The sequence below is a fragment of the Mus pahari genome, chromosome 5, assembly GCF_900095145.1.
Source record: "Mus pahari chromosome 5, PAHARI_EIJ_v1.1, whole genome shotgun sequence".
NCBI classification, from domain to species: domain Eukaryota; kingdom Metazoa; phylum Chordata; class Mammalia; order Rodentia; family Muridae; genus Mus; species Mus pahari.
Window position 1 is genome coordinate 74,738,395 of NC_034594.1, and position 15,007 is coordinate 74,753,401.

Here is a 15,007-nt window from a genome sequence, read left to right on the forward strand (position 1 = left end):
GAAACAGACACATCAAAGGAAGCAGGTGCCCTGACCTTTCCAGAGATGTGAGTCAAAAAGGCAAAACAATCCATCAACAAAACTAGTTTGTTAGATTTATTTTTAAAGAACCATCACAGGAAGAGTACAACCACACATCAGGCAAAACCCACGAGATCTCTAACACTATAAAGCACTAAAGAAAACACAGAAGATTGCCAGGAGAAATAAATCCTGCCGGTGGCTCTAGGTGGCCAGATTATGTGGTCTGCCAAAGATGTTTCTTTGGAGACAAGGACCTAATTTCTCTAGCTCCTACCCACAAGTAATCCTTAGATAGCTTTTATTCTCCTACAATTTAATTTTTAAAAACAGCTAAACATAGTGTATCCTACTCAAGATGCTTGTTCCTTTTTCCTCCACCATTAATTTTCTTCTCCCAACAGTGCAATGTCACTGGCTTCTTACAGATCATAAATTCTTCAGTTGATAACTTTATATAAAAACACTACCATCTGTCTGTCTTTGTGTTTATTCTTAAGAGCTGCAACTGGTAAAATACATGCCCACATTAGACCACCCACAGGAGCACAAGGTCCAGAGGTTAGAAGCACAGCTGGAAGAAAAGACAAATCTACCCAGTAACAGACTAGATTCTCCTGTGGCCTGACAGGTTCCAGCTGGAACCCCCTTGTATCCGTCCTCACTTCAGAAAAACAATATGCTTACTCTTTGAATATCTGAAAGCTTCACTGGTACCCAGGCTGAAACAAATCAAAACTTAAAAGTGAGAAATTATCCTTTTACAGTATGAGTGTATTTGTCAAACCTAAGTCTAGCCTCCAGGAAACACCCTAACCTTTAAACGGATGTTAGGAAACTCACAAGGCCCTCAGCCTGACTTGTGTATTTATCTGATGTGAGCTCAAGCTGGTTTATAAAAGAAGCAAAGGGAGGTTAGAGTCCAGAGGGATGTTCAAGCCAATTTCTAAGGTCAGAGCAGTCAGCTCCAGTGGCCGTTGGCCTCTCTCCTCCATACATATCTCTGAGGATAGGACAAAGCACCCTCAATCCACTCATACCACACTGCCCCCTAACCCACAGGAGCAGTACTCTTGGCTGCTCTGCTCTTGGTAGGATGTTTATCTAACTCCAAGTCAGCACAGTACATACTGGAAGTGCACGGGGCTTTACAATCAACATTTGGGACTTGGGATTTTAGTTAAAAGAAATCCACACTGAGCTAATGAAAAAGTACAAGAACTGGTAGAAAGGTCTATGACCTGCCATCATATTGAAAGTGAGGTACTGGCCAAATTTAGTGACCTGTCCCTTGACGTCTTTCTATCTGACATCTTATAACTCTCTCGTCTCATTACTGACTTCTGTCTTCAGTGTAACCTTCTTCTGGTCCATCCGTGATCACTACTTTGTCCTTGATAAGTCTTTAACTATTTTGTCCAGTTTATCACTGGTCAAGATTCTAAAAGGCTCCGCCTGTAGGATACTGCATCAACACATCCAGTCTTACCTCTGAACACTCAGACAGTAACTCACTAGACAATCCAACACACTAATAATCCTGTGCTTTCCTGGTTCTAGAAATGGACGCTGCTTCCTTCTTGGGAAAGTCTGTATGTATCTGCCTTCCCCCCCCCCCCACCTTGTCTCCACAGTACTTTCATCTCTTCCTATCAATGAAACCTTGCCCACCCACCAAGACCTATCTCTCTCCCCAACCAGAAATCTGGATCTCAACATCGCTGGTGTTCTTTATCTCACTAACCGCCCTTATTCTTTTGTGGGCCTAGGACTGCTGCTCACTGGTAGAGTCTGTACCTAACAAGTGTGCTGTTCCTCCCCTGCAAGTAACAATGAAAAAAAAAAAAAAAAGATGAACAGTTACTGCAATTTTCCTACTTCCTCTAAGCTTCTGAAAATGTAGAGTCTATACATGCTTCCTAGTCACTACCTAGAGCGTTCACTCAGTCAACAGTGAATGAACACGAATTTCATAATCCTACTTTCAACTTTCCAAGGTAATTATGATTAACACTTTTACTTAAGATTTTTAAAAGAAAGAACCCTGTGTGCCTTGCTAAGGTCTCAATATGAATTTTGCTTTCAAAAGATGAAAACAAGCCGGGCAGTGGTGGCGCACGCCTTCCATCCCAACACTTGGGAGGCAGAGGCAGGTGGATTTCTGAGTTCAAGGCCAGCCTAGTCTACGGAGTGAGTTCCAGGAGAGCCAGGACTACACAGAGAAACCCTGTCTTGGAAAAAAAAAATCAAAAGATAAAAACAAAACAAAACAACCAAAAACAAATGTTCAACTAGATTCTACCATTTCTACCACGCAACTTCTAATTCCCTTGATTTCCCACTGTATTTCTCATTTGGACTTTTACTTCTAATAAATAGCTACCTTTTCTGCAAGTAGGCCAGATAGACCGGCCCATGTAAGAAATCTTTTCTTTCGTATGTGTATGTGTGTGGTTTGGTTGGGTTTGGGTTTATTAATTGCTTTTTTTTGTTTTAACTTTTTATTAGTTTTTATTATTAATTTTATTATAAATTATTATTAAATTTTGTTCACTTTACATCCTGCTCACTGCTCCCTTCTACTTACCCCTCCCTCAATCCTTCCCCTTTCCCCCCTCCCCTTCACCTCTAAGGAGGTGGGCCCCCTCAGAGTATGTGTAGCAGTGTTTTGCCTGCATGGATGGCTGTGCGCCATATGCATGCAGTGCCTGTGAGTGCAGAAGGTTCAGCAGGAACCTCTGGAGGCCACTTCTCAGTCCAAAAGAAATGAAGCTACTCCCTTTTATCCTCAAAGAATTTAAATTTTGCTTTCATTTAAAGGTCAAGGATTATCTCCTTACTGTACTTTTTAACACATTCAAGAGTCCAGCATCTTACACCCATATCCTAAACTGAACACAGATAGCACGGCCCTTAGTGTCTTGAATCTAAAAGCCAAGGAATTATACACTGTGGCTTACTTTAATGCCTAAAATTTATTTCGGCATTTCGTGATTCTAATTTTGATTATGATTCTCAGAAGTGGGGGATTAAGCTCTAATATGTTTTTTTTTCCTAAAGAACCTAGTTGAAGCTAGCTTCCTATGTGAGCCCTTCGATTAGTCTGATTTTAAAATACCTCTTCCCTAGGATACAAATAAAGAACACTGAGGGAAATACAGAGCATGCATAGGAATTGAAGCTGGCACTAAGGGATTAAGGATGATGCCTGCAGCCTAAGAGGTCCAGCAGAGCAGAAAGGGTCTGACAGCCAGATTGGGCTCAGTGCTTCTGAATAGCAACCCTTCTGTGTGTGGACCCTGCAACAGGCGGGCGTTCAAGAAGACTGTGTATCTCTGGATTTAAATTAATCAACCAGCCTGTGGTACAATGCTGGATTCCCTTCTGTTTAACTGATTAAAGCAGGTTTACTGGCAGTTCCCAATTCATGTCAGTGACTTCCTAAAGGTCAATCGAAGCAGCATACATCAAACATTGCTCTTAGAAAAGAATATCCCAACCTTTGCACCCCTGTCATATGCTGTGTGGGATTCCTGTAGTGGATCAGCCCATTTTAATGAACTACCTTCATTTACTTTATCATTTTTCCTCTGAAAGCTAAAGCACAATTTATACAGCTTAATGATATTAATTATGAGGAAGTTTGTTTAAGTCCCATATCAGGTTAAAACACCAGTAGGTCAGTTATAATGTTACACTGGGGAGAGGAAGATGAAAGTAAGGACTCCAGTCAACAGGGGCCATGTCCAGAATAAGTGAGTTAAAACCAAAGCAGAAACAGTGCATTGGAGGAACGAGATAGCTACCGTCACTGTCACCGTCACCGTCACCGTCACTGTCACTGTCAGGGATGGCGTGCTCAAGAAACAGAAGCATTCATTAGAAATACCTCAAGTCAGGTAGAAAATGTCATCTGTATGGAAAACTACAGATTCTAGCACAAGGGGAGGTTCTTAGAAATTTAGTGTCCTGTTGCTGTTGTGCTGCAGTCAGAGAGCAAATGCATTCTTGTAAAATATTAATTATACACAGACTGGGCACTGAAGGTAAATGAACAGGGTAGAGAAGCTCAGCTAAGGAGAACAGACTACGAAGTGTTCAGAACCAATGCTTGTCTGAGATGCTGTGGAAACAATAATTACCCATTCAGACTCTCAAAAGACTATCCAAGAACTCACCATGTCACCCTCCTCCCCTGTCCTAACAAGATTCCCGAATTCCAGATGTGAAAAGGGAGGTGAAGTTCAAAGGACTTTTAGAACCGACCATGGAGTCTACTGCATACAATCTCTGTGCAGTTAAACCAGTTACTTTGCTTCCCCAAACCTTGGATTTGTCCCCTGAGATTCCACCTCACACCAGTCAAAATCACTAGGATCAAAAATTCAGGAGACAGCAGATGCTGGTGAGGATGTGGAGAAAGAGGAACACTCCTCCATTGCTGGTGAGATTGCAAGCTTGTACAACCACTCTGGAAATCAGTTTGGCGGTTCCTCAGAAAAATGGACATAGTACTACCGGCATATCCAGCAATATCTCTCCTGGGTATATACCCAGAAGATGTTCCAACTGGTAATAAGGATACATGCTCCACTACATTCATAGCTGCCCTATTTATAATAGCCAGAAGCTGGAAAGAACCCAGATGTCCCTCAACAGAGGAATGGATACAGAAAATGTGGTACATTTACACAATGGAGTACTACTCAGCTATTAAAAACAATGAATTTATGAAATTCTTGGGCAAATGGATGTATCTGCAGGATGTCATCCTGAGTGAGGTAACCCAATCACAAAAGAAGTCACTTGATATGCACTCACTGATAAGTGGATATTAGCCCAGAAACCTAGAATACCCAAGATACAATTTGCAAAACACAAAAAAAATCAAGAAGAAGAAAGACAAACACATGGATACTTCATTCATTCCTCCCTAAAATAGGGAATAAAATACCCATGAAAGAAGTTGCAGAGACAAAGTTTGGAGCTAAGATGAAAGGATGGACCATCCAGAGACTGTCCCACCTGGGGGTCCATCCTATAATCAGCCACCAAACTCAGACACTATTGCATATGCCAGCAAGATTTTGCTGAAAGGATCCTGATATAGCTATCTCGTGAGGCTATGCCAGTGCCTTGCAAATGCAGAAGTGGATACTCACAGTCATCTATAGGATAGAACACAGGGCCCCCAATGGAGGAGCTAGAGAAATTACCCAAGGAGGTGAAGGGGTCTGCAACCCTATAGGTGGAACAACAATATGAACTAACCAGTACCCCCTGAGATTGTGTCTCTAGCTGCATATGTAGCAGAAGATGGTCTAATCAGCCATCATTGGGAAGAGAGGCCCCTTGGTCTTGCAAACTTTATATGACCCAGCACAAGGCAAGGCCTGGGCCAAGTAGTGGAGCCTTCTTGCCATTCATTCTGTGTGGATTCCGAGGCCCAGGAGGAGCTCACTGTGCGGATAAGTCGGATAAGGAATAGGTTGCCAAGGCACTGGGACTTGTTTTGGTTTTGATACTTCTCAGAATATAAGGATATGTTACACATCTTAAATCTACAACGTAGAGACAATCTCTTGTTCAAAGTGACTAGCCTTCAAAATTGGGGTGTATCAAATCTGAAGACCACGACCTCCAACCCTGTGACACATCTGTGAAAATTTTCAAAAGTAGCCTTTTTATTTTTATTTCCTCAAATACATTTTAAAAATTCCAGCTAGCATAGTACACTGACTTGGACATGGAATATATTATACAACCAGCACTCAGCTAGCATATTCTGTTTTCTTTATTCACAGGCTGTATTCTGAAGGGGGCATACGGGCACCATTCATTTCTATAGTGAAATCAGTTATAAACACACTGTTTGTGAAAATAGCAACTCCTCCCCAATTCAGTGATTAAGTAACTTTTAAAAACTAAGATAACTTAATGTTCCTGTCAGAAATCCAGGGTCTCTCAGCAGCAGGGAGTCAGCTGCCTTCCAGCCTACCTGCTCCTTATCTCCCTGCTTTAAAATGCGCACACACAGCAGGCACACATTCTAAAATTAAGTGATTGCTTTTGGATACCTTTACCCACACAACACCAAATTCATATAGTTGAATGGGAAGTCAGGAATCTTGAAAAATCTAGTTCTAAAGGGCAGGGGCTTCAACTGCAGGCCGGTGAGAAGCAGCACAAAGCAGGTAATAAGACTAAAACAGTGGTTTTCAACTTTCCTCATGTTGTGGTGACCTTCAATCATTAAGTTCTTTTGTTGTTACTATGTAACTGTAATTTTGCTACTGTTAGGAATTGTAATGGAAATATCTGATATACAAGATATCTGCTATTGCAACCCCAAAGGGGTCCCGAGCCACAGGTTGAGAACCCCTGAACTAAAACAGCAAATAACAAAAACAATACAATAGGCAGAAAACTCTCCCCAAAGCACTCACTCACTTGCTCACCGGCCAGGCAGGCTTTCCTCCCAGTGTTCTGAGAGAAAGCTTTATAACCAGAAAGGGGGAAAAAAGAAGATGGCCTGTTATACTGATTTGATTTCAGCAAACTCACCAGAAATGGAGTTTGTATTAGAAAGAGCCACAGGCAGGAACAATAATATACTATGCCCATCAGAGGAGTTGGGTTTATTCATGAGCCCCCGCTGAGTTAGGAAGAGAAAAAGGCAGGAGAAAGCTAACTTCAAAGCACTGAAGGATGATTAACACTAGCCACAAACAGGAATCCCAGGCATCTTTGATGTGGAGAATTTTTAGTGCCTAAGTTTAAAGAAAGGACATCTACTAAGTTTAAACACACACACACACACACACACACACACACACACAATTCCAATAATACGTGTCCTCTGCATGCTGAAAAGCAGTTAATTACCTAAGGGAATAAACAAAATTTAGAACTCCAACTCAGAAGTTATGCCTTAAATCCAAACCCCGCAAATATTCCGTCCTTGTCAAAGTTCTGTGGCAAAATGGCAGCCCTAATATGTACAGCGTACAAATAAATATGAGTCTCCTCAATGTCGCTCTTCATATCGCAACACCAAAAATACTGTGAACACTTACCAAGCAACAGATATAAGCTCATCTCAAGAAGTCACCTGAGCTCAAGCCCAGGGTTGATGTGCAGTTTGGTTGCAAAGAGTATGGCAGTAAGAAAAGGCGCAGGACTCCATTTGAGGCTAACACTGACAGTCACACGAATGTATTAGCCCAGGACAGCTGAGAAACCTCTGTCAATTATTCACCATGGTGGATCTTCACCCAGAAATTGAGAATTAGGTTTTAGTACTGATGCTCTTAAAGTCACTGTGAAGGGTCTACAAAAATTCCAACAGTAAAGGGAGGTTAAAATGTTTGATTTTTATGGCAATCATCAATATTTGCCAGATGAGGTTCTCAGCCAATTCCATGCGATTCAGATGACTTTTAGCAAACAAGTACTAGTCCTGATATTATTTACTAAAATATTTGTACTTAACAACTTTAAAATAGTATTAAAACTTCAATGTTGGAGAGATACACATTTCTCTGTCTAATAAATTCACACATTTCTAATAACTACTTGGGAAAAAGTTATATTTCATTTACAAGATAAAAATGCAGCTTTCAAAAAAACTTAGTTTAACTTTCTGGTCTGAGTGCTCCTACAGTTGGTCCAAGCCAGCTGCTGAACAAAAGACATAGCAGGAGACAAAGTGTCCTTTTCAATGGTTTTACATACAGTAGTCTCATAGCAACATGGACAAAGTTAATTATCACTGCTGAAAATGTGACTGCTCAAAACCTTCACAATGCTAACAGTAATTCTAAAACAATAGTGGAAACCATCATCTAACTCCAGACACTCTCACAGAATTAAGTAAGTGCCATGTCTACTAAGAGGGACAGGAGTTACAAAGTAAACAAATGGCCGGCTACCATATTAACTTGCTAGTTACAGAGGCCAAGAAGTGCCTACAAGAGTCTGAGACTATTCGCCACCAAACCCAGGTCCTAGGTCCTAGTGTGCATGCAGGACAGCCCCGGGGACTGACTTCATGAAGGGTCAGTACAGTTCAAACTTCAGTTCAGAGGGTTCAGGCTCTGCTGAGATCCTCATCATTGAACTGACTCATTGAAGGTTACTTATAAACTTCCATCTGATTCCTGGTAGCCAGCTCAAGGTCGCTCTCAAATACCGTAATCCAAAATCTATCACCAGACCATAGAATGTTTTGTTGATGTCCGTGTGTCAACAAAGGTGTATTTGGTCATTTAACAAAAGGCATTTCTTCTGTGTGATATGATTGGCCTCTGAACCTATAAATATAAATTAAACAAAGTAAATCAGGATTAATAAAAAGTGGAAGATTTCAAGAAAAATAAATCATTAGACCCTCTGATACCGGGCTGGGAGAGAGTCCCTTTTCCATACCCAAAGCAAGGGCAATAGAGTTCTCTGTTTCCACTAGAGACACTTGCTATTTGTTTATGGACAAAGGCCCAATTATGCATATTTTTCCGACATTCAGTCAAGAATGAAGGTCAATCAGCAGACGTCTCTGACATTAACACTATCGCCTGCCATGAATACAGATGTTCCAGGCCCTTCCATTTAGGATTCCCTCTACAAGGAGCAAAGATTTCTTCCTTTGTCAGAAGGGCAACTATTAAGAAAAATCATTTCTCTTCTAAACAAAGGAAATCGCTAGGAAGCCTGATACAAAACTGATGGTAACAATGCTGAGAGACATCAGTGCACACACGTTAACTCAGTAGGAGTTGCTCTGACAAACATCTTTAAAGTCTTCATTGTACAGAAGAAATGAGCACCTCAATATTGTGATTAGACAAAGCTCTAATGACAGCTCTCCTCACTATTTCTACAAAATTCCCAAAAGTGATTTGAGTTTTACCCAAAGAAAGAGAAAAAAAAAATCAGCCGCCAAAGCAAGAAACTGAGAATGCAACAGGAGCTGGGTAAGGCATTTCATATTTTCAACACTCTTCCTATTTGCCCCTGTCTAGAGTAATTTCTTATGCTTAGGAAAAGCCACAGTGCCAAAAGTGGACACCACACCAGAAACAGGAATTCCCAACTTCATGAATCACTCCATCAGAATCTGAAATACAGCTCTGAAGTAAGAGAACTGCCATGAGGATTACCGTGGTTGCATTTTACATGGTAAATAGATAGAAGTAATTTTGTAATTTCTTATAAGAGAGTTAGCATAACCACAAATATCACTCAATAGGCTATTTAAGAAAATTGTCTTCAGTTTTCTACAAAACAAGTAATGCTTCTTAAAACTCTACATTGATAACCACACAGACTAAGGGGAATCTAGTAATACTATCGCTTTTATTTTAAAGCAGTAAAGAAAATCTTCCAATCTAACCGCATCTTGCAAATGCTTCAAATGTTTTGTCTTGGATTGGACTTAATGATTCCCGTCTCCAACAGAATAACATAAATCGTTAAGAAGCTACTTCTCCAAATGCAGTGCAAGAAAAGGTCCTTCCATCAGCTCCATCACACCTACGGCTAAGGACTGTCTCTCTTGCCTCCCAGGGAACTTAGTGGTCCTGCCTAGCACCATGGTACAGTAACTCCCAATGGACAGGGCTCAGAAGGCAATGTGTTTTAGTCATTCATGTTTAGAGGATAATTTAAATTAACTCTATGAAGCAGGAAGTTAAAGTCTCAAGGAGTAACTGGCCAAGGATAAAGAAACCACTTCAAGTATATTATAAATTCAAAGACATTAAATAAATAATGAATTTTATTTAACTTTCTCCAATAGAAGTCAGTAGTTATTTAAATGTGGTCAATGATTGTAAAAAAATNAAATAAAAAAGGAAACATACATTTAATTTGTTAAGCCAGATAATTTTCCACACTTCTGGTTTAGAAGTGTGTGTGTGTGTGTGTGTGTGTGTGTGTGTGTGTGTGTGTGTGTGATCTGTTATANTTCAACTTCACAAAACCGGTAAGTTAATTTTGTTTATGTCTGGTATAAAATTGTTGTTAAACTACTTAAGGCATTTCATGTTATCAAAATTCATTTAAAATCACTTGCTAACCAGTTTTCGGTTCTGTTTTTTTATGTAAGGGTATTTCCATGCCGTTGTTCTCTGAGCTTTAAAATACACTTGCCTCTTGCACTTAACATAATTACATTGATATATGGACCTATTTTGTACTCTGCTAGGACATTTTGAAGACTTTGCAATAATATCCAATTTAACATGTCTCCACTTGTAAGAAGTGAGGCATTAGGAACAGACAAGTCTACACACTTTGGAATTTATGTGGTGGGTTAAACATACATCTGTCTATGTATCTCTTCTAATAGTTTTAAGTACAGGAAACTTAGACGTTTAAGAAAAACTTCTCAGATTTAAAGGAGGGCATATTTACAAAGTTTTAAAATTTATTTTTGATTGATAATCGAATCCATTACAAGATACAATGTAATATCTTGCTCTATTATATATGAAAGTTTCACCCCAGTTAATAAACATACCTATCACTGCACCCTATCATTCTTTTTCTCTTCTACATGCTAAGAACAGTTATACACACACACGCACAGACACACACACACACACACACACACACACATTAGAAGGCTAGGTGATGTGGAGAGACTGTTCAAGGGTTAAGAGCACTGGCTGCCCTGCCAGTGACCCAGGTTCAGTCCCCTGCACACATGTGGTGGCTCCACCCCTGCCATCTGTATCCCTAGTGCCAGAGAGAGAATCTTGATTCCTGCTCTGACCTCCTCAGGCACCAGACATGCGTATAGACACATACAATAAATAAACTTAAAATGACTTTCTGAGGAAAAAATGAGGCTTGACATAATTTTGGCATAGAAATAATAATTCAGTTCCTATAAGGACAAGACTCCTATGTAACACTATGTAAAAGGGTGTTTTCAGAGGACAAAAATTACTTGGTATATGAGAGTATTTGGTTCCCATCTTCACTTACGTGCTAAGCACATACCTAAGACTTTTTGCCTTTTTTCCTACAGAAAACACATTATCTTCTGCTACTTGAACTCCTAGTCACTGAGAGACCATCCTGAGGAACAAGCACGACCAAGCTGCATCCTAACTTCTAAGAATAATGAAGCACAGTAATTTCGTGTTAGAAGTTCTTCACTTCATAAAAATAAGGTTTGTAGAATGTATTTAAGCAGGGGCTCTCCTCTAGCGTATTAAGAGGAGATCTGAAATTATAAAGATTTCATTAGCTTTTCCCGATGTAACTCCTCACAATACCAGGAGGTAGCAACTGAAGCCCCATGCATGATGTATTTGCAGAGTTTAAGAGATCCCACATCACATCCAGTGCCCCAAGGCAGCCAAGACCTTTAGAGTCAAATGTCTAGTAAAAGGATAAAGCAGAAAGAAAGAAAAAACATTGTGCAACTGCTGAACACATCTTATATAAATAAATTCACTTCCTGGAATGTGGTAAATATTTATCTTAAACATTGCAGCCTCGGGACTTTTCATATCCATGTCTTTTATCACTACTGATTGGAGAGCAATTAATAACAATAAAGATTTCATTTACCACCAGCCTGTTTCTCAAGGCCATAATTCTGGCAATTTTCCTATCCTGTAGAACACATGCCCAAACCCAGCCACATGCATGTATTAATGATGGTCTTCATAAGTCACAAGTGAACTTTTTAAATGCACACAAGTCCTGTTTCAAAATAAGTTACAACTTCAAAATAATAAATGTCTGTAATCTCTTTCATGGAAAAAAAAGACCATAATCTTACTCATTACCCACTTACTATTTTTTTCTATTCTACTTATTTATTCTTTAATTATAATTGTAATTATCTGACTTCTACACTCTCCTTTTCCTCTTGACTTTCCAGTTACCCTTCCTCCAACTCCTGCCATTCCCATGCAACCTCATTTTATTTGATTATATTTGTTACATGCACACACCTGTCGTATGTGTGATCTATACATGTAACATCCTGCGTCTGATCTGTTGTTTGTGTGTTTATAGTCTCAAGGCTGACCACTCTGCATTGAACAACTAAAAAGGGGGCTCATGCCTGGGAGAGGCCAACTCTCCCAGCAGTTATTCGTGGTCTCTAGCTCTTGGTCTAGGGTTGGGACACTGGGAAATTTCCCCCTTCCACATTAACATGCGTGCATTGATACTGCCAATTATGTCAGTCCTGGTATGGGGGCACACTACTCCAATCCCAACACCTGAGAGAGAGAAGCAGGCAGATCTCTGTGAGTTTTGCAGGCCAGCCAGGGTTACAGAGTGACACCCTGTTTTGAACACCAGAATAAACAAGCAGAACCATTATTGTTGCCTCCTTCTTGGAATAGATAAAATTAGCAAGACTGGTGAACCAGTAAAATGACACTGACTTTGGGCTGCACTAAAACGCAGAGCAAGGAAGTAGGTTGTTAGAACCTACTTCATTACAGCTTTGCCCTCCTTGGAAGAACTCCCACCATGTCCTAGAGAAGACCTTAGAGGTTGGCTATCTAAAGTTACCTACTTATCTACTACAAGGCAAAGTGCTGCACAGCTGATAGACTCAATACATCTGTCTCACCAAGAAATTAAAACAAAAACAAAAACAAATCTGGGCCTGGGAATACAGCTCAGTGGTCATTTTCCTGCCTCAAATACAGGAGGCCCTGGGTTAAATTTCTAGCAGTGCCCAAAACATCAACAAAAAGGACATTGACTATGCATATGGATCGTCCATTCAAAAGCAAATCACAAGTAAATTTGTAGAATGTTTTATTACTTGTAAAGTCTATCTTAAATTTGAAAACAGATAAATCCAAGAGGCGGGGGTTGATTAATAGCAATAGAAGAAACATTCTACGAGGATAAGCTTTTGGCACACGAGTCTTACAGGCATAAAGAACAAATCCAAACACTTCTCTACGATGTGCAGAGCATGTAAAACTCATTATTTTCATGCATAAAGATCACAGGATTACATAAATGTGGTCATGGCACCAACACACGTTTAATTATTGATCCCTATTTTCTTATTTTTATTTCTCAGGTTGGGAATAATCAAGACTCATTTGAGTGTGGGGACTATACGTTCCCATACAGCATTCTACAGACGCATAGAGTCACAAGACCTTTCTACAGACGCATAGAGTCACAAGACCTTTCTGAAGGGGGTGCAGACTCATCAGACTGCTAAAATGTTTGTAGCCCTTTATTTAACTTTATATCTAACTGCTTACCTCTAAGAAAATAGAAATGGGCATAAAAGGAAATATTTTTATTAGAATTTTATTTATAATAGCAGATAATCTTGAAAATCCCTCTAAAGGTGATTAACATAATATAATAAATTAAAATACAATGTACCTACTCAGAAAGCAGCTGTGAAGAGGCATTTAGAGAGGAGAAAACGCTGACTATTGAAAGCTCGCAGGCTCCACAACACAGTAAGCAACAAGATCAAGTCTTCTCCCCTAGATTTTTATTTCTGCCTGTGCACACATGCATGGACCCAGCATTAGAATATGCAAACAACTGATGTCAGTGCTTGAAAGTACTGTCTGCAAGATAATCGTATTTGATTCCCACATTTCCTAATTTTCTAAATTAAACCATTATAATTTAAGAAAACAATGGAAGAAAGTATAACTGCTCTGAAAAAAAAAAAATAACTTTGGTTCATTTCTCTGGTGCTGTGCGGTTTCTGATAAAAAGAATTACACAGCTCAGAATAATGAAAATGACTTTTATTTAGGAGAGTCTAACAAAGACTCCTCTGCTTAGAGAAACTGGGAAAACAGCTTCAAGTCTCTATTTGGCAAGAGTGGCCACAAAATTATGAAGAAAATTTCCCACCCCAGCACTCAGATCTCTTCCCTGATAACAGTCAAATCGTTCTCACGTGAATCACAGATTTTCCAGGTGGTGGCACATGACTTTAGTTCCATTGCTCAGGTAGCAAAGGCAGGTGGATCTCTGAGTTCAAGACCACTCTGTCCACACAAGGAGTTTCAAGACAGCTAGACTACAAACAGAAACCCTGTCTCAAAAAACAAAACAAAACAAAACAAAAATTAGAGTCTTAGACGAAGCTACGACCATAGTAAGTTGAGTGTCCAGATGTTCAGGTATCTCTCAGAGGCAGCAGTTGTACATCTCTGTAGAAGTGGTTAATATATGCTGTTGATCCTAGACAGAGCTTTTTAGTTAAAGTAATTGTTCATTTCTCAGTGGTGTCTTTATTTCAACAGCAAAAATTCATGGTATGTTTTACAACAGTTAAGACATATTTAGTTCCCATAATCTAACACATCTGACACTACATTTTAAAATGGTGTTTTAAAAGTTATTTTCTACCTCCACTGAGCATGTAGGTAGACTTAAAGAGCTGTTGAGATGCTGCTGATTGCTTTGCATATGAAGTTATGACTATAATTTCCTGAATAAACAAATATCAATCAGCAAATATTTACCGAGTGTTTTCCTTGTTGCAAGAATCATGTCAAGTACTGAAAGAAAATTATGCTCAAATCATTTCCCAGATATATACAAGATAAGGAAATTGTATTTTTCACAAACTTAGCCTAATAATAACTGCGGAATATTTATGAACATGAATAATTAGCTAACCCTTTTACTTGACTTGCTACTTTCTTCTCTAAATAACTGAAAATATTTTATTGCCTTGCAATGCTATTTTAGCAAGCTAGTGGCAAAGCATTCATAATAAAGTACTTATCATTTTAAGTATTTTAGTTATGTATTCAGCAGCATCAAACACATTCACGTTGTTGTATATTGATTGTTGTTATTCATTACCAAAACACTTTCATCTTCCCTAGCCACAACTGTATCTATTAAATACTCATGTCCCACTCCTCTTGTCTTGGTCATTGTTCTACTGCTATAAAGAGAAACCATGACCATAGGAACCCATATTAAAAAAAAAAAAAAAAAAAAAAAAAAAAAA

At 39.3% G+C, this 15,007-nt stretch overlaps 1 protein-coding gene across 13 annotated transcripts in view; it reads right to left on the bottom strand.

Moving 5' to 3' along the window:
- Pam (peptidylglycine alpha-amidating monooxygenase) overlaps positions 1-15,007 on the bottom strand; it is a 272,033-nt gene that overhangs the window by 223,237 nt on the left and 33,789 nt on the right. The window lies entirely within an intron of this gene.